This window comes from Gavia stellata, chromosome 21, assembly GCF_030936135.1.
Source record: "Gavia stellata isolate bGavSte3 chromosome 21, bGavSte3.hap2, whole genome shotgun sequence".
Lineage (NCBI taxonomy): Eukaryota > Metazoa > Chordata > Aves > Gaviiformes > Gaviidae > Gavia > Gavia stellata.
This window is the reverse complement of record NC_082614.1, coordinates 14,996,702-15,017,074: the sequence shown is the minus strand read 5'-3', so window position 1 is coordinate 15,017,074 and position 20,373 is coordinate 14,996,702. Positions and strand designations below refer to the sequence as shown.

Genomic DNA, 20,373 nt, shown 5'->3' with positions numbered 1-20,373 from the left:
TGGGTCTGAGCGACGGGGTTGCCGTCCGTCTAAGATTGCTCAGAGACTCCAAGCCAAGGTGTGTAATATCAGCTGCAGGCCAAAGAAGCCATCAAAATTTCTCCTAGAAAGAGGTGCCTCAGGTGTTTGTACCCTTCTTCACCTTTTTGAACTAATAGCACCGCACTGGCAAGGAAGGCTGTGGGGCATACCGAACGCGTTGCTTATAAGGCATGTCAGGATCATCATAGGAACAAACCAGTGTGATTTATTGCAGCGATGGAGTTGATGCATATTTGCAAGCAAGCTAAATTTAGCTGCTGACATAAGTTTCAGAGGTGGAGTCTGTAGACACGGTGCTGTTTCCGTATAAAGGCTGTGAGATAGACTGCAGCAATCGTGCTTCGATGTAGCGGAGGGTAAAATATGTGGGATGGATAAAACCAGTGAAATGTATTTTTGAATATATTCTGAATCTTGTCTGCAAAATTTAATAATCAGGCGTGTTGGTACTGATAAAATAGAAGGACAAACTTTGTTGTGTCATTCCTTGTAGCTGCAAAAATTCGGTAATAGGATATTTTCCTTTACAAAAATTAGAATTTGTGACATATTTTGACAAGTTGTTAGGCTTACATCACTCTGGCTATAATTTAAGTACTGTTTGTTATAATGATTTTATTCAGCTGAAGTGATGAAGATTACTGTTTACAGTGGAACCAAAGAGCATGTGTAAAACCTTAGCCATTCCTTCTGTTGTTAAAGCCTTCAAGCCTGAAATTCATGTCATTTCTTCATCACCTTGCACAGTGAGCTCTTGCGATCTAAATGGCTCATTAATCCAGGTCAGGATCTGGAGCATTTCCACCCAAATGTTTAAGGAAGCGCTAGTGAAAATTCAGCAGGCATCGGTTCCTGCCGAGTCCATCCTTAGTGACCCTTCCAACGCCATGTCGAGCAAGCTGTGCTGCAGGAGTATTCGTCCCTGCAGCGACAATGCGAACCAGGAACCACTCGTTCAGGTGGCAGTTATCTAGAGGATTAGGTTTGAATCGGATTGCTCAGGACAAATTTCACTTTGTGCCCTCTGTGCATCGCTCTCTTTTTAGATGGATGCCAAAAAATCTCCCTTGGTTTCTCTTCCAAGCTGTTGGGTAGTGCCGGGTACTGCTGCCTTCGCTGTTGGTTTTCAGTCCAGGATAAAGCATCACCTGCTACATGATTAAAATATCATTTCAAGCTTGCCTGTTTTGAGCTAGAAGGAGCTATACATATGTATATTTTTAAGAACCATTTTATATGCTTCTACTAATAGTTTTTTACAAAGTTTTAAGCCACATGCAGAGGTTCGAGACTCCGAATAAATTAACAGCCGTGGGACTGGCAGTCGAGACACTCAGCTCTATCACTGACTCATTGTGTGACCTTCAGCAAGTCACCTGCCTACGTGGAACATATGAATCACAATCTAAACCCACTAAACTACAGATTACCTGCAGGTCTGCGCCGATGCTGCCAAACTGCTTTTGTTTTCTTCTTTTTTAGCTTTAAAGAGATTGTTTGAGGGAGGAGGGTGGAGAGTAAGTGTGCTGGGCTGGCTTTCAGAAGGAAGGTATTAATTTCATGGTAATTGGTGCTGTGGGCAGTGCGTGGCAGCGCTGCAGGCTTGCAAATCTAATCTTTGGGTGTATAGTTTTTTTATCAAGGTGTTGCTCAGTATGTAAGAGAGACTTTCCTGCTTACTGAACCAGTGGTTAAACTAGTGTCAAAGTTTAACATATGTTGGAGGACATTTGTTTGTTTAATTTGTAGCTACTGTGGCATCTGATGTTTCCATCAGCTGTAATCAGTCAGACCAGCAAGACCAGGACAAAAGTATCTCTGCGAGGCTTTCCGCATGTTTTAGCAGCCAGCTATCACTTAACAGGGGGTAGTTCACAGCCCTGGAGAAGTGTGGTGGGGGTAGAGGAGCGTTCTCAGCTCAACTCATCACGACACACGTATTTCTCCAAGTTCTGAAGGATTCTAAGGGGAGTTAGGGGTGTGTTGCTCCCCTGAAAAATTAGGCCCCTTAAGCACCTAACCACATGCAAACGAATTTGCAAATATTGGCTAAAACGTGTAAGGAAGCTAGACTAGCTTTTGGTTTTGGCCATGTATGGTAAACACTGTGCAACGTGGGCGCTGATCTAGCATCATTCATCCACTCCTCATGTTCCCTGGAGGAACAGAAACACGCAGTCTTTGAGAGCGGTATTACCCTGCGTGCCTTGAGGTATTTGCTGCACAGGTACACACCTTCTTGCCGTTTACTGTATTAATAACCGTTAGCCTCTTTCATCGCACAGCAGATAAAAAAAACCCTCTTTACAACCACATAAGCCAGCATCCCCAAAAGCAGCTTTTCTTTCAGCGCAATGGGGAGAATCTTGTTTCAACCACTCTCCTGCGCTTCTCATTGAAGTGTGATTTTTAGCAGGGGCTTAAGCTCTCCTTTTGTCACCGTCTTGCCGGCAGTGCCATTTTCCACGGCAGCTACAGGCCCCAGCAAGTCAGCATGACAAACCGAGGCGACACGGTTGTTTTTCTCGCAGAACTGTTGGTTCTCTTCAGCGTGGCTCTGGCCGACGGGCTCTAGCTGCGCCCCGCTTGGCCGAGGGCTCACGGGGAGCCGCATCGGCGGGGCTGTGCCTCAGCCATCGCACGGGCGCTCGTAATTTTCGGTTGTGTTGCCACAGCGCCCCAAACCCTGCCTGTCCTTTTGCCAGCACATCCCCACCTTTGCTGGCACGCCGGGTGTCTGAAGCAGAGGAGGGGAGCGCCATCCCAGCGGGGAGCCGCAGCTGGGCCTGTGAGGGACGAGGCCTGAGGCAGGCTGGGGAGCGGCGGGGGCCGCCGCGGGGCGCCGACCCGGCACGGGGAGAAGCGCCTGAGGGGAACCGGGCTGCGGGGGCCGTGAAGGGGAGAGGGGAGAGGCGGGAGGGCGACGGAGCGCGGGCCCGGCCCCCTCGGGGAAGGTCTCGCCGCCGCTGAGGGGCGGCTGCCGCGCCGCGCGGGCCGCACCGGCCGGCCGCGGGGAGGGGGAAACGAGCGAGCGCGCGACCACGCGTGACAGCGAGCGCCGCGCCGCCACTGGCCAGGCGAGCCGCCACTCACCGCGCCGCCCCCCGCCCTCCGCCGAGAGGCGGGACGGGAAGGCGCGGCACCAGGCGGTGCCCGTAGCGAGGGGGCGTGGCTCCCCGTGGGAGGCGTGGCAACGAGGAGGCGGGGCCTCACGCCGGCGCCGCCCGCCCCCGCCCCGCGGCGGTCAGTCGGGCGGCGGCGGCGGCGGCAGCGGCAGGCGGCGGAGGCGGCTCCGCCGGGCTGAGGAGCGGACGCGGGGAGGCGGCTCGGGATCGCGGTGCGCGGCACGGGGAGGGGGGAGAACCGGGGAGCGGGGCGGCAGCGGGACGGCGCCCTGCGGCGCGGCGGGCGGCAGCGGGGGCGCGGCGGGCGGCCCGCCGCGGGGAGGCGGCGGTGCCCGGCGGAGGGCGGCGGCGGGCGCCGGGGCCGGGCAGGGCTGGGCAGGGCAGGGCAGGGCGGGCGGGGGTCCGGGCGGGCGGGTTCTTCCTGCGCGGGGCCGGCCGTTGCCGCCGAGCCCTTCCTGAGGCGGCGGCCGCTGTCAGCGCCCGGGCCTGCGGGGGGAAGCGCCCTCCCCACGCCGGCGGTTGGGCGCCGCGCTCAGCCCGGGGCTTCTCCCCCGCTCTCCTCCTTATTAGGCAGCGGAGCGGCTCAGGGTCGCGGCGGGTTCCGGCATCCGGCCGGGGCCCGCCGGTTGCCGGCAGGGCATGGCCGAGGCGGGGCGGCCCCGCCGGCGGGGCCGGGCTCTCCCGCCGCAGCCCGGGCGGCCGCACCTGGCTGGTGCCCGCTGCCAGCCCCGGCCGCCTTCCGCGCGGAGCCGAGCGGGGCTTTCTTTTGTTCCGCGGGGCTTTTTTCCCCTTTTCCTCCCCCCTCCCCCCTTTTTTTTCTCACGGCGATGCAGCAGCAGCTCGCTGGCACCGGCGTGTGTGTCGCCCCCGGAGCGCTGCGTCCCCGCTGCCCCCCGGTGCCGTTGCAGAGGACAAAAGATGACTGGAGGGTTTAGTTTTGGTTTGGTTTATTTATTTATTTTTTTTTCTTCACGCCGGTGTTGACCGGCTACACGTCATGCCGTTATTGACGGCTCTTCTGCGTCCATTGGGGAGATGCGTTGAAGTCCTGGCTTGTATGACACGTCCCTGGGCTTTGTTTTTCTGTGCAGAAAGCCACCGTGGTTTAATAGCAATATTTCAAAGGCCAGAATTTAAAGGTTGGTACTTACCCGTCCTTTGTGAAATTAGCTGCTTCTCCGCTGACGATACACGGGAAGGCGGCCGACGTGCAAGCGCACAAGCCTTCAGCTGTAGTACCCCGCTCTAGACAATGTGATGCTGTGACTGCACAGGAGACAGGTCTGGAAAAAAAAAAAACCAACACAAAACACAAAAAAGGGACTGAAAGCTGACTGGAAACAAAAGTAAAACTGATTGATGCAGTTTTATTGTTAAAGATAAGTGATATGCATTAGTGTTGTGGGGTTTTTTTTAATAGCTGTAGTTTCAGTCCTGCACACGTTTGTTTGAGCACGTCTATTCAGCCTATTCATGCCGAGGTGCGTGCGGATTAGCGCAAGCAAGACCAAGGATGATAGCAAAACGAGAGTGACATTTTGAATATACTAGGCTGCGGCTGGCTTTTCAGTTGGCTGATACCCGTTCTGGTTTAATTTTAGGCCAGGCTGTATCCAGACTACCCGATGCTATCCTCTCTCTTCGTGTGCCTCTCTAAGCACGTGCGGGAGAGAAGCTCTGTGCCTGCTGGAAGTGTGGGAAAATGGTGTGAACTGGCAGAGCCCATCCTGTGAGAAGCGTGTTCGCATGTGCTTAACGTGCGATGGCTAGAGAAAACAGCAGGTATCTTGTGTGTGAGGCAGGAGAGGATATATTTGATTTTCGTTTGAATAACAAGCATTGAATCATCTTTTCTGCTCAGGGGGAAAAAACAGATGGCCGTGCACTCACTGAGACGTTTTATTGCAGCTAATATTCATGTTTGCTAATGGCTGTGTACACAAAGGTAGAAGATCAAATACTGTTGTGATAAAGTCAATGCGTGTTTATTTTGTGTATATGTATTTTTTTTTAGTGTTTTCAGTAGCCGTAGTAAGACCTGACACACTCGGGTACATGTCAGGGAGCATTCGCTTTGTGTTTGTTTTAATACGGCACTTCATAATAGTAATTTTTCAATGGTCACTTGTAGCCTGTTATACAGATCGCTTTAATCAGCATTTGTGTGTCTCTCTTTATGTTCTCTGTTGGCATTACTCTATCTTCTAGTGAGCTGCCTTTTCAAACATCATTGGATTTTTTCAAGTTAAATCTTCATGCTTATTGCATCTGTCACTTCTGGGATTCACTCCAAGCAAAAGGCAGAGATTCAGTTTAATGGCAATGAGAAGGAATGCGCAGAAGGGTAAAATATCAGCTTTCCTGAGCGCTGCAGCAAAGGACGCTGAGAGATCTGCCCTCAGTAACTGTTCCGTGCATCCTGGTCAAGCTCGATATTAGACTTTAATGATGGCTTCATAAAATGGGTCGTTAAAGCACCACGTTGCCTTTTGATCATGAGAGAATTGATGTTACTGGTTTTAATTTGATTATCGATTCCGAGGAATATAACTTGGATGCCAGCTTCCTATTTTGAAGACATGAGCAAAATGCTTCCTGGCCTGGGTTTGCAGCTTGGTGAGGTCATCGGCGCACCACTCCCAGGGCTAGGAATGTCCTTTTAGGCAAACTCACAGGCACATTTTCACTTGACTGTTAAAGTACGGGTTTGTTTGTTTTGATTTTGTTTTACCGAGGCTTTTGTGATAATCTCAGTCCTTCTCTAAGGATGTGTTGGAACAGAAACTCACTGAGGATTTGAAGTGCCCCAGTTTAAGCGTTTACAGGGCATATGAACAAGAATTAAATGTCTGTGTTCTCTTCTAGCTCTTTCCCTGTAGTCTCCCCCACCTAATATTTTTGGTCTGCTTGTGAACTCTGAAATTAGTCTGATTAGAAACTGCTTACAGCTTCAGTTTACAGTCACCCTCGTTATGTAGCCACATGTGAAAAGTCAGATCGGCGGCGGCTTTAGGCTGACAGGACGCGAACCGACGTTGCTTTGTCATGATTGGCACAAACGCAGGCGGTGGTGGCATTGCGGGGGTGAACGCCAAGGCAAAACTGAGGCAAAAAGGTTTAGGTTAGCTGAAGTGGCTCAGGACAGCTAGCAGTGGAAGTGGATTTTTCTGGGTGTGTTGAATATACTGGTGTAGTTGGGAATCAGTTACTGGGCCCTTTCTTTCGATTTGCCAATAGGACTGCTTTGTTCTATTTTTCCTCCTGTGAGTAACTATACTAAAAATGGATTATTTGTTTCTTTTTGAGGTTATAATCGTTCAGTACATGACTCTTCATATGTGTTTTTAGATGATGGTGTTAGGCACATAAAATACCAGGGTGACACTAGAACTACTCAGCTTCTCGGCGTAGCGGTGATGAGCCCGAGAGGTCCCGCCGGCAGGTTTGGCTTTGTGCCGGAGGACTCTCCGGTGCAGAGTCTGGCGCTGGTGGTCCTTGGAGGAGAAGTTCCTAATGGAATACACCAGCCATTAGCTCTGTTACCAACCATTACTTGTGCGTGTGCCTGTGTGGGTTTGTGCAGCGAATACAAATCTGATCAGAGTTAATGGCTGGATGTGGAGGTAATGACGTAGCTATAAAGTAGAAGGTGACTGTTGGGCAAATAGATAATTTTACTTTACACCTGTCCCATGCAGTTCTTCATGCCAGTAAGACATATGTTATCTCTTTACAGCGCACATCTTCGTAACAAGTCACAAATGAAATGGAAGAGGCTTTTATGATGGAATACCATAAAAGCTTTAAAGTCCCACTCTGTAGGTCAGGAACTAGCAAGGAACTTGACAGAGAAATAATGAAAATGGTATCTGCTGCTGCCTCCCAAGGGGAGAAAACACATGTTTTTCTTTTGGAGGCTGCCAGTCTGCTGGTGCTCTCACGGTGCTTGTCAATAGGAGAGGTCGCCTTGGTTTGGAGGTGACAAAGTAAAACACAGGCTCTTTGACCATTTCTCCTCTTTGCTCTTCTTCTTCGTTAATGAGTTAGATACCAAGGTGGTATCACCTGCGTTGGAGAAGGGACGATAGCATTTCTTCAACATTATCACGTTGCTTTTTCAACATTATTTGCTTTGTCTTATCCGAATTTTGTTGATGATAACAATAAATAATATGGTTTTTGCTATGAGCATGTAATGGCTCTTTTGACATCTGGCCGTCAGTGGAAGAAGCTGGATGTGGTTGGATCGGTTATAGTGACTCTGTTTGACATTGAGCTGGGCCTCTCAATCCATCGTAATTAGGTGGGGGTTTTTTGTTTTCCCTTTTAATAATTCAATTTGAAAAAGCAATGGAAATAAAACAGCGGTGGGATCTGACTTAAAGTGATGAAGGTTCAGCCTGATGCAGTCAGGCGCGCCGAGATGAGCTCCAGCTTTCCTCTGGAGCGTTGCTGAGCTGCGCTTCAGGCCAAGTGTTCCTTTTAGGAAGAACCATGGTTTCCCTGTGGCTCTCCAAATCTTGTGTGGCCATAGCATCTTTGTATGTAATCTATGTACATATATGTCTGTACAAGCATATATATAATCTACGCCTGAGCGAGATTTCGTAAGACTAGATGGGGATGGTGTGCCTAAAACTACACCTGGTTTGCATCCATGCATGAACCTAGGCAATACGTTTCACCTGCAGTTCCTGGTATAAGTAGTCCCTGGAAAATGGACTTCAAATCACTCTAGTCAGAGTATTTAAAATGTGGGAACTTCCCCTCCCTCCTTCTCCATCCCCCTAGTTCTGCATATAGTTGCCATAGAGACCGTGTGCTGTAGTCCTTGAAAATCCACTGTTTATCTCGCATAAACGTAAAAACCTGCTGTATTGAAACATCACACTTTGAAGCGTCCCCTTCCCGTGGAAATCTGATAGGGACTTGACATCCTACGGTACTGCACGTTGCCGTATTGGACGTGTGTCAGGCACAACCAGACAAACTGATAATGGGTATAATTAGCACCACCAGGGATTAGCAGGCAATAACAAATTCAAGCAGTAGTAAGCACTCTGTCCCTTGGGAGCCAGGCAAACTGGCAGTGCTGGGCAGATGATCACTTGCTATGGAAGATAGTCATCAGCATGGTGAGGGCCTCAGCTCAGCGCTAGTATTACCTCTTGAAATTGCCTTTTTTTTTTTCCCCCCTTTCACTTTAAATACTTAAAAACCTCACAGTTTGTTAGTTCATGCTGGAATCTTGAACACCCAACTGGCTCGGGGTATATGCTTGGCATTTACTTGGCATTTTTCATCATACGCTGGCCAGTCAGTGTTCCAGTTGTTTCCTGCGGTTACCCGTGTGAAAGGGATTGAGATCCTTGTTTCCAAGTTGGAAATGTGAAGTTAAGCATTTTGCTCAGGGTCTTGCGGGTACCAGGCTGGGAATACTTCTAGCACGTAATGCTAAGTGTACTTGTTGTTTTACAGGTGGTTTGTATGTTTGCACCAGCACACGTGGTGGGATGTGTGTGTATAAATGGCCATTCTTACACTTAGCTTTTCAGCTGTTCATTTCTTACTGCAGCACTTACATTCATTGTACTGTATGTTGGAGGTTGGAGTAAATAGGCACAAAGCTGTCCAGAACAGGAGGTGGATTAATTTTTTTTGCGTTTTCCGTGAACGTTTTTTTTTAAGGTTTATTTTCATTTTTTGGATCTGCTGAGATCGGTTTGCAAGGCAGGAAGAAATCCTGAGCCAGCTTAGACAAACATGAGTTGCCAGACATACTTCAGCAATATATACTTCTGCTTTAGCGCGGCATGAAGTGTAGGCACCAAACACTTCCAGCTGAGTGCCATTGGGCCTTCCAGCATCTCTTTCCTGGCCACTGTTGCTTTCTGGAGCAATTTGTTAAAGTTCTGCGTGGTGTTTTAAGGCACTGTGGTTTAAAGGTGGGCTACCATGGTTTGGCCTCCTGTTTCCCCATGCTTTGGATGCATGTGTGTTATCTCTATACTCTTCACTTTGCTCCCTGATGTCTCTTTGGGAGTGAAGGTTATTATCTTTTTGTTCTTTAAATGTAGTGCTTGCCACATGAATCTTCTGGCCTACTAGGGGAATTCTTAAGCACTGTGAAAGATCCCATAAAAACCAGCTGGGGCTTATCTCAGCGTAATACTGCCTGTTGTTTTGGCTGGTGTCCTCCAGATCTGCTGTAAATGCCACAGGGACTCTCACAGGGCTGGAAGCGTGGGTTGCACGTGCAGTAATATGACTGTCAAGCCAACAGGTAAGTAAAGCTTAAAGGTCATCAGGCGCAGGCTGTAGTTCTTCATGCCTCTTCTTGAAAACAAGTTCCCCAGCTGAGAGCAGCCAGCTGCAGGTCCCTTCCCCGAGAAATCAGCCTTTGCCCGGGGTGCAGTTCCCCCATCAGGGAGCTGTCATGGGAGCGCTGGAGTGGTGGGGACAGCAGGTATACCCCTTGTCCTTGGCACGGAGTCTGTGGGTGTAGGAAGGTGTTTTTCCTTCTTGCATCTGAAATATTTCTTCATAGCATAGCAGGAATGTTTATTAAAGCTGCTTACTAAACTAAATACTCTTTCCTAAGTCATTTTTTTTCTTCTTGCCTGCCTAGAGAGGTGGGAAGGGTGCTCCGTGTTGCACTTGTGGCTTGACACCAGCTCGCCCAGGTTGCTGCCGCCTTAGCTATGTTGTGCAGCGGCTGGGGCTCTGCCGCAGCACAGGACAGCAGCCTTGGCCTGAAACGGATCAGCGACAAAGAACATCTGTAGGACAGAGGAAATGTGTTTGAACTTGGAACCCTTTGCTAAAACAGATGTTTGAGGGGCTGTAATTGGTACCACAAGACAGGGATTTAAAATCAAGTTAGCAGATTGAACTATCTGGATTTGAGTTTTAGCCTCCTCCAGTCCCTTCCTCCCTCCCCCAGCCCTGATTTCAAATTGCATGTTACGGAAATGGGACAGAATGACAATGGTACTCTTTGAATTATAGGCTGCTTGGCCAGAAGAGCTGGCAGGACAGCAAATGGAAATCTGGAGAAATACACGCCAGTTCCAACTGTGAGAATTGAGATTCCTTTTGCAGCTTATCTGTACAGCATTAAAACCTGAAACGCATTTGCGTTGTCCAGTCGGAACCTTGTGCGTTCTCCTCTGCTGAGGATATTGTCTCGTCTTTGACAATTAACCATTGTTGGTTTTATTTCAAGAGCGTCAGAAGTTCAACATGTGTGCCTCACCTGTTGGATGGGTGTTATTGAGTACCTGGAGAAGTGAAAGTTGCTAAATTGGGCTCTGATTTAGCTAGCATTTGGATGAAGGTGTGTGTGAGGGTATGCTAACCAAGCCCACTACTATTTTTTGGAGTAGAGAGTCTCCATTCAAAATTGCAGTGTGATGGACCGCGCTGGTCTGTGCTGTAACTCTAGTCTAACCGTGACGCTGTCCAGGTCTCTGGCCCATTGCGTTTGCCATTACAGGGCTGGAAACAAAACTTCAGACGCCCCGATGGTGGTGTATGGCTGCAGCGCCAGTCCAAGAGGCGCTGCCATTACGCTTGGCCATCCTCCTCCTCTCTGATCACGTCCCCCGAGGCAGCGATGTCTTCTCAGCAGGCTCCCAGCAGGTCTGGGTATTGTGCTCCATCCAGCAGACCAGCGGAGCATTTGTGGTTGGGCAGGGCCATCTGGAGAATGCTGCATCCTTGCTTGGTCAGTCTGACTCACACTTGGCTGGTCTGTTTGTGAGCCTCGGTTGTGCTGATCTGTTGTTTCTGCTTTATTTTGAAGTTGTGAGGAATTTGTGTCCCGGCTAACTTTATGTTTATAGCGGAGGGCTTTCTGCAGGTCTTGGTTTCCTGATGGTGGCTCTTGGGCTGTAGTGCTACAGCGCTCTTGAAGAACTGGGACCTGCGACCTTTTATCTATGAGATCGTTTATCTCCTTAAAACATCTGTAACGTTTATAGTTTCTTCCTGTGGATACCACGGCATGTTGTAATTGAGGGGGAATAGAAAACAGTTTATCAAGTCCTTTGGAGACTTTTTTTTTTGATAAATCTTCTTGTCTTTTTTTTAAGGAATGATCCAATTAACTGTAAGTAAGGAGAAGCAGTGTAATGTTTCCAATAATGTCTTAAAGCCACCGGAGTTTAACAGGAAATGTGCTTACCTTAGAAAATACTCTGTTAATCAAATTACCTTCATGTCTGCATCTCTTGACTTTTGCAGAATGGGAAATCCCGCCCATGTTATTCTTTCTGTGCTTTAGGCTCCCAGTGCCTGGGTACTGCTATCTGCTTGGCTTCTAGCTTAAGTTCATTGCTGAAGAGGACAGACTGCATCCTGTATCGGGAGCTGAGTGTCAGGCCTAGTGGCTACCGGTGAGCTCCTCTGTCACACAGATAGAAAGACACATGTTGGTCGTTTATTTCATTTGGGCACGATTGCTTCAAGTTGTAGGAAAAAATGCAGTTGTTTTCCGCTGTTAGCACCCTGTCACGTTAGGAAAAAAGTGCTTGTGCCTTAGCTGGTTAAATTGGGAAAGGTGGGACCTGGTGGTGATTTGGTGAGGAATTAGTGAAGCTATGGTGGGGAAGAGCCGTTTCTCTGTTTGTAACAGCCGTCCTTGGCTGGTGCTATGCTTTTGCCCATTTCCCAGGTTAAATATAAAACCTTGCAATGTGTCTCAGGAATATGGTCTGGAAGAAGCTTGCATGTAACCTTCAAGAGAGCAGAAGAATTCAGCAAATTGGGGTAGCAGCTCTGAACAGATTGATACTTCCTTGTTAGCTCTGTTGCGCTGATAAGAGAACTAGGTCAGCTCTGTGGAGAAAGCATTTTATCTGCATACTTCTCTTAACTGGAATCCTGGCGCTTGGCTGTTGTAACAGGCTTGCTGACTTGCAGCTCTGTGCAGGGGGTTGTGCTCTCCCATCTCATCTTTTCCTCGGGGTCAAAGTGTGGTCTGAAGCCCCGTTGCTTTCCTCTCTGTGGCATGTGCTGCTTTTACAGTGGGGGTGATGCAGGCAGTCCCCAGGGGTGTAAGTAGCATCTTCCATCATGCGGGTGTAATGTCTCTGGCTGAAGTTCATAGGGCTGTTGTTCAGCTCTGGAAGTTTGTTGCTCCATCTCTTGGCAGTGGGTGAGGATACAGTGTGCGAAGAAGCATCTCTGGTGTTTATTCCAGTGCAGAAAAGTGGAGGAGAACTAAGGCTCTTGGAGGGGAGCATATGAAAGGCTATGGCCTTTCTGTGGTCAGCTGCTGGTCTCTTAAGGTGGGAGTCTGTCTACTCCAGTGCAAAGATTCCTTCTCCTTCCCTTCCCTCTCCGAAAGCTTGTTCGGTGCCCCCCGACTGTACAGCTCAGTCTCCAGTGGGGGCAAAAGTGGAAGCCGAAATGCAGAGATGCACTCGGGCATCCAGGATGCTTAATCCACAGGTACCCTAGTCCTCTTTTCTCTGTGTATTCTGTATGTTACTTGCCTCTCTGAGGTTTTTTGCTGGGTTTCAATGCTGCTTTTATTCTCTGCTTTGCTCTCCCCTGTCTTCTGTTTTCATTTTCACTGACCTTTTTTTGCCCAGTGTGCGTTAAATTGCTATCATCCAAATATCCCCAAATACATCACCCATCGCTGCCTACGAGGTTGGCAGCTTTAGTGCCGGCTGAAAGAAGATACTGTAAAAAATGTAAACCCAAAAGAGGAGGTTGCTTTTGGAGGTTGTTGCTCTGGCATGTACCCGTTCCTGCTCCTCAGCTGCTTTGCCATTTCAGATCCAGGGTTTGTGTAACTGCTGCAGTGTGTCTCTTTGCTGGTTGCCCATCCCACGATGGCCTCCTGATAAATTATTTTGTGTAATGATTTTTGTGTGCGTTCATTGCTCTAGCTTCATGGTAGATGACACAGTTCAAATGAAGCCAGACAATGCTCTCTGTTCGCGGTAATGAGTTAACTGCAGTGTCCTTTCGTCACTGTAAATTATGGTAAATGATGTAATGTTAGACCATAAAGATACAAGCTACAAAATCGTGTAAGTAGTAAGATCCCCAAGAAGATGAATTGCATACCTGGAAATCTTTAAGTAAAACTATCTGTTGCATCCCTGTGTGCACGTGAAAGGAGTGTCGGCCACAGCATGGGAGATGTGCACTTGAGATGAGCACGCACAGGGTAAACGCTTAGGAAATAACACGTGCTTCTTGATGATGCCTGGAAGATTTAAGTGTTATAGGCACTTCTGACTTAAAGTTCTTCATGTTATAATGGTCTTAGTATGATTGTCTGAAAAACAGAATCATATCAAGTATTTCACAGGGTAGAACCAACACCTTGCGCTTTGTCCAGAATAGCAATTTCAGCTTATTTTAAGGTTTGGGTTATGTTACATTTTTGAATGTGCTGGGCTCCCCAGTTGAGATATAATCAAATTCCCTGGTAGTTTGTGGTTTAGGTTCCCATCCCAAAATAGAATCTCGCCAGTGGTATAACAGCTGGAAATTTCAGTATTAAGTTCATATTCCAGCTTTTTGTCTTTAAAATGAAGTGAAATCAGATGGCAGGGTCTTGCTCAACCTCGACTAAAGTAACCAAAGGCTGAAAATAATCTGTGCACAAATATGATGTATTTTGGAATTGTAACCATCTGTAGTAGTGTTCACCCGTGGTTTAAATAACCCTGAACATCTGAAAACAAAAGTTCTGTCAGCAGTGGACTTAATATGAATTAATTTGAAATGGTATACCATAGAGGGAATAGCATTATGTTTAAAAGTAGAGAACTGCATCAAGGTATTCATGGCTGTTCCTTTTTTCTGCCAGAGGTTTCGTGTGAAGTCGTAGGGCGAGTTGAAATTTTTGTGGCCATGTGATATTTTTTTTCCCCACTTCCTCTCTTGCCTAAATATTGCAAGACTTAATATCATGAGACGGAGTTCATTGATTCCCTTGATACTTGGAGAGGGAGATGAAGTCCTCCTTCAGCCTTGCTGGTGGCATCCTGGTTCTCCACCGTGACAATGGTGGCAATTTACTGCTCTTGTGGTCTAATGCCAGTCGTGGCCCTGAACTCACTGTAGGACATGTGATCGCCCTGGTCTCCCGTGGCGGTTCGCTTGCTCCTTTGGGGCTTGTCAGCCCATGCTCGTTTGGTTTCAAGGAACGGATGGTCTTTGCTGCCATTTCTGTCTGCATGGCTCAACTGGTGGAGCCGGCAGCAAACGCTTGCTGGCTTGCTTCCCCCGCGGATGTGTCTCACTTCCCTTCCTCTGCCAAAGGGGTGCTCCAAAATGCTGTCCTTAATGATCTGGCAGACTTATCTTCTAGATGAGTGAGTCTTCTGAGACATTTGTAAGACACTGTCCTGTGCAGTATGGTAAGGCTGTAAAGTATTTATGTGGAATATGTGTGCAACTAGACTAAGCACAAAGCAGCATATGCCCACAGGCACACGTACGTGTGTTGGCGCTTGAGTACAACATGCTGTGCGCACGCATGGGTTGCAGAGAACCCACGGAGGTTGCACAACCAAGCGCTCTGAAGTTAAGAAATGCCAGAAGTGAGCGATTAGGAAATAACCTGGGTAGTATTTGTTCCCTTTTTCACATGCGGTGGGGTACGGCTGTTAGCTCAGTCCTCGCTCTGTTGGGCACACAGTGATGGCCGCGGTGGTGGGATGGAGGTGTCCTTGTCTCTGTGGAGCAGGAGGTGCGATGGGATGGTGGTCTCTTGATGGCTTTAAAACCTCTGCATGCTTATAGCCTCGGTTCCATATGCGGCTCTGTACCTTATCTACCATGTGATGTTCAAAGTGCTCTGAAGAGTGAATTACTAGATTCCTTGTGGGCTTTTCTGTGGTGCTTATCTCAGTGATGGCCAACTGCTCTGCAGATGTGGCTCAGCCCTGCTGTGAGGGAGGGTCTTTTCTCTGTGCTGGGCGCACTTAGGCCTCAGGTTGAAACATCCACGGCCTGATTATTGGCTTAGGATTATAACATACTTCCTTTTTTTTTTTTTTAAAGAGGTTTCAACTCTGAGTGCTCATCGCTTTTGCAGATGAGGCCCAAGCAGCTCAGCCCAGGTGTTCGGAAAGACCTTGGGCTTGCACAGTCAATGCATGTCACTGGTGGGACTGTCCCCTCTCCCTGCTGGCCCCAGTACCCTGTCCAACCGTAACAAATGAGGCAGGTGCCCCCGGTATTCATCATCATTCATAATTGGTGCTGGTGGCATTGCCCGTAGTGCATCTTGATTTATTTTTTTCCCCCTCCTTATCTGCTTCTCACGTAATAGTTATCTGAGACTGTACGTTTATTCCAAAGCTGCAATTGAAGTGATGCAGCCTCTTCAGTAAGGCTCTAATTCTGAGTGTGGGGGCTCACCATCAACAGCTACAACTTAATCTTGATGTTTTCCACTCAAGGAAGAGCCTTTCCAGTCCCAAGTACCAACCTTTTGTAAGTGCTGTTCTCCCCGTCCAGCGGATTTGTATCTCCTCACACCCCCCCCTTTAACAGTAGCCTCCGGCTGCCTGTGACTTAAACTAGCTTTTTATTGCAAATGTCTCTTTCCAGAAGGGATCACAATCACATGGGCTGAGCAGGATTTTGCCATCAGTGGGGGGTTTTCCTGTAAGTGTTCCCTAGCAGGATGCGTTTCCTCTTGCATAAGCAGGCTGAAAACCCTCCGAAGCCACAGAAATACATCTGTTGGATTCTTGAGACAGATAAATCCTTTATAAACAGGAAAATGGGCAAACCCATGGTAACTCTTGTGACACATCGTGATGGGAGATCAGAAAGAAATGGAATGAAAAGTATCACTGTGCAAGCATGGCTGACGGCATCCTGCATTTCTAAGGTCCTTTTAAATGCGGACACGAAGGCCAGCGCTGAGCCGCACGGGCACAGACAGTGGGAGACAAAGTTAGATGTTTGGTAAAATTCAGCTGGAAGTCACTTGACATTTGGGGGGGGCGGGAAAAGAAGAATTTTGAAGGCTCTTTCCGATGTCCCCAGCAGGACGTGTAAGATGCCGTGCGTCGCGGAGCGGGATCCAGGAGATCAGCGTGGTGGTAGATCTGTCAGCACTTCTATTGTAGTGGTCTTTGCAGGGTGTCTAACGCTTCTGTTTTAATTTTGCTGAGGGCTGTAATTCTGGCAAAATTTAAACTCCTTTCAGCTCCTAGTCGTGAGGTTTTAAATCCTCCAAATTTGTACTTTACAAAAAAAAAGAAAATATTTCCTGTCTAGCAAGTGTACGGAGATCGTTCCAGCTCCTTAGCTAAGATGTAACAGCGCAGACAATGATCTAATTAGACTTCCTTTTTTAAAACTCTTGCTCCAAGTCCGCTTCCTAAGACTAAATCCCTGGCACAGCCCCGTTGACCATGGATGTGCTTTCTTGCCCACTCGGGTATTTCCAAAGTCACTCCCCAAGGGTCGCAGGTGAGGTCTTCGCATGCACAATAGGGGCCGAATCAGCCTTTCCTTAGGGTGAATCACCTCGGATATCGATAATCCTACAAGTGGCCCAGCTGGGAGGCCTTGCCTCCAGCCTGCCTGCACATGGCCCTGCTCAGAGAACCTGTGGCAACCAAGTTCAGCTGTGGTTTTCTTGCAGATGGTGGAGGAGGGGATCCTTTCCACTGCAGCACTGAGAGACAAACGAGGATACTGAATGCTCATCACGTTTTAACCAGAGGCTGGGGTAGGGAGGAGATGACTTTTTTCGGTGCTGGGGATCAAGCTCACCCTGGTTTTGTTTTTCACCTGCTCGCTTTCTGTGCCGAAAGATCCGCAGTCGCTGCTCTTCATAACTACAGCCTGCACATTTCCCCCCACCTTCTCTTTGGAGAGCAGCCAGATCAAAATGGCTGTGATCCAACGCCAAGAATCACTCCCTTTGCTATGGAAATGAGGACTTGGAGGCTGCTCACCATGTGTTCATCGGAGAGTTCCTGCTAAGGATGATGAGCTGTAGGTGGGGAAGAGGGCAGCGAAGGTGTGCTCGAACAAATCCGCTTGAACAAATAAGGATATTTTTGGATACATCTGACTCTTTGCATTTTTTAAAAGTCATTTATAGAAGCCCAAAAAATTACCCTTTTCATCAAATCATAAAAACGAGGGAAATAAAGTAGTGGAATTGCACCATAGGACAAAGGGTGTTTCCCTTCCATCAGAGTGGAAGGGGTGGCAGATCCCCCAGTATCTGATATTTGAGCATATTTTTTTTTGTGGTGTTCTGGTATTGATCAAGCGAAGGAAGGATATAATTATCCAAGCTATACAAATAATCCTTCTTCTTAGCTATCATATCCACATTCCCAGCATTAAAGCGGACAAATTGCAAAACCCCTGGGCGTATGATACGTTGACACCGGGCAATTTGCTGCGCGTTAACTCAGCAAGGCAAGTTTAAGCCTTCGCTTTACCTCCTTGTAAACCATCAGATTTTAATCTTGATGCACAGTGGGATGGGAACATTGCCAGTGGGGGAACAGTCATGAAAACTGACTGTGCGCAAAGCTGGGGACTTTTCCCTCCTCCTAGACAAGTTAGACACCCCAGGCAGATGAGTGAGTAGGGTTTTGCCGCAAAAAGAGCTGCGAGGTGTGTTTTCAGAAGGGAAAGGGTCTGAGCTGTTCGCAAGCTTCCTGCGGTGTTGCGGCACATTGGGCTTTGCAAGAAGAACCATCCCTGCTTCTTCAGGGTGGCCTGGTGTCACCTCGCGTGCCAGCGAGGGATGGAGGTGGCAGGGAGGGAGGGGGCGATGCTGCTCTCGACCAGCTTACAGCTGGGAGGAGCCCTCTCGGGATGAAAATGTCTGACAGGTCTCTGAATGAGTCTACATAATAAATTAGTAACTGGGTGTGGAACTGCATTTTTTTATGATGTATCTTAATTGGGCCTCAGGCAGCTTGATAGTACGGCGTGCTTCTTGTCGTTCGGGGATCTTTGAGTTGAAATACACCTTTTCTTTGTGCGTGGTTCAGTGGGACTGGGGCTCCGCTGGGATCGTGCTTTGAATCCACCCAGGAAACAGGGCTGGTACCCCTGGACGGAGCCGTGGCCACCCTCCCCGCTGGGGACAGCCACGTGTGCGTCCCTGGGGAGCCCGCCTGGCCGCCGGCGCTGGCAGCACGCCACCTCAAGGCACAACGTACCATCTGCTTTGGCAGAGTTTCTCCCATCCATTTTGGATAACCTAATCTCTTCCTTTCCCCGAAAACAAAACAAAAACCCGCATAGCGCTGTGAGCAGAGCAGTTGTATTCCCCCCCCCCAATAAAGGTGCACTTCACTGCCAGGTGATGAATTATCTGTCCTGTGTGCGTAATGGTTTGCTCCTAATATTTCATAGTCCCATTGCATGAAAGGTACTGTCTGCCCAGCAGCTGCAGCTGCTCCAGCCAGCTGTAGAGCTGAACATGAACTCTCAGAGTGTTGCTGTGCATCATGAGTGCAAAGAGAAATCGGTGTCTGGATTTTGTGCTCTTACCTGCTGGCGGGAGCTGGAGAGTAGCTCCCGGTTTATGACTTCCCATTGCGCTTCAGTGTCACTGGGTGTGTCCAGTGTGGAAGAGGCCTTTTGTTTGTGCTGTAAGTGAAATAGTTGGCAGAAAGCGTCTTACGCAATTCTGTTGACTGATGGTAAGTACAGAGGAAGCCTAAGTTCATCTATAATACGACAGTAATCATTAATAATTTATATATAGCTGTTTTCACGTGGACATTTTAAACACCCTAATCATTCACAAAATTTTGCATTTAAAAACTACACCTGTTTTCTCCTAAACTGCGTGAGTTCTGAATAAAATGGTGGTTTGTGGCACTTCTGTAGCTTTGAAATGACTGAGTTAATTGGGGGAGATTTAACAGGACATCAGGATAGAAATGGTACCGTGAGGAACGCTGCGGGGAAGAGCCACCTACGTGCAGTGGCTGGAAATTAAATGCAGAGCCCTTCACACCCGTGCCACCAGCTTGTAGACTTCAGGTCATGGGTGGTCGAAAGCCATTGCAATCCGCTTGGCCCCTGTGGAAGGGGTTGGTGGCCTTCACCCCACACCTGGGGACAGATGTGCCCATCGCAAAAATGACACCGTAGCTGGTGCATTTATTATCTGTGTCTGCAGAGAAGCTGGTGACGCTTTTCCCCGAAGGGGTAGCGCTTGCCAGCTGGGCCGTGACCCCTCGGTCTGGGCTTTGCTCTTACCGTCGCACTGGTGACTCTGACGGCACTTGCACAGCGGGACCGTGTCAGCAGCCGCTGGAGATATGGCCAGTGCCGATTCCCAAACGCTTCGGCTGGACATGGTTGGGGGGAGCTGGTAGAAAACAAATACTCTGATTATTTTTTTTCTTAGCTATGTGGAAACTGGAGTATTTCACTTGATGGCTGTCTTATGTTAATGGTAACATTTTTCTTCTCTTCAGACATATTCTGTGACTGCTTATTTCCCAGCTCTGATGAGCGCTTTCCTCTAGTTATTCAGCTTTTTGTTGCTGTTAAGTTTTTTTTTAACCTCCAAGACTACAAAACAGCGATCATTCCGAAGTCTCTTTTTCGCTACGCTTTCATGCAAAGCCTTTGCAGTTAGAGACAGGCGTACAACCTTTTATCGCTTCTGCTGTAGACAGGCTGTGCAGAGGGAGACGTGCTGGAGCCGCATTTGGAGTCTCTCGCTTGCCAGCGTCGGGCTGGTGGGTCTGGAGCAAGAAGCTCCGTGAAGCTGAGCAGTTTTTCCCAGCCTCTGCTTGTGCTTGGGGACCTACTGGGAGGCAAGATAGGAGGTGGACTCTGCTTGTTTTTTATTTTTTTAATATTTTTTTTTTGCTTCCCCTAGAGACTGGGGCAGAAATATTTTTCTCAAATGTAAAAGCAAGATGCTATACGGAGGCTCCTCGTTCTCCTGCAAGCAAGGGAGAAAAATCTTGTACGATGGAAAAAGTCCTTCACAGATGCGAGGGCTCCATGAGGTTGCATACACGGAGGGCAATACAGTCGCTCGCTTCCAGGGTTGGTGTTGTGCCCGTGTCTTCTTCCAGGGCTTGGGTGCTGGCATTTTCCACGCCAGTCTCCCTCCTCTCTATTCTAATGCAAGCCGCCTTGAAAATTATTTTTCTCAAGAGAAGAAGTGCTACAGACACACAAAGTTAATTTGAGTCATTAGCTTGTTTCCATTACTCCTTTC

General features: G+C 48.4%; 1 protein-coding gene across 1 annotated transcript in view; it reads left to right on the top strand.

Annotated features, from left to right (window-relative positions):
• The first annotated feature begins 3,333 nt into the window (after positions 1-3,333).
• Positions 3,334-20,373, top strand: part of CORO1C (coronin 1C) — a 45,783-nt gene continuing 28,743 nt past the window's right edge. Inside the window, exon 1 of the mRNA XM_059827451.1 lies at positions 3,334-3,379. The gene's annotated coding sequence lies outside the window, so the exon portion shown is untranslated. The remainder of the gene's footprint in view (positions 3,380-20,373) is intronic.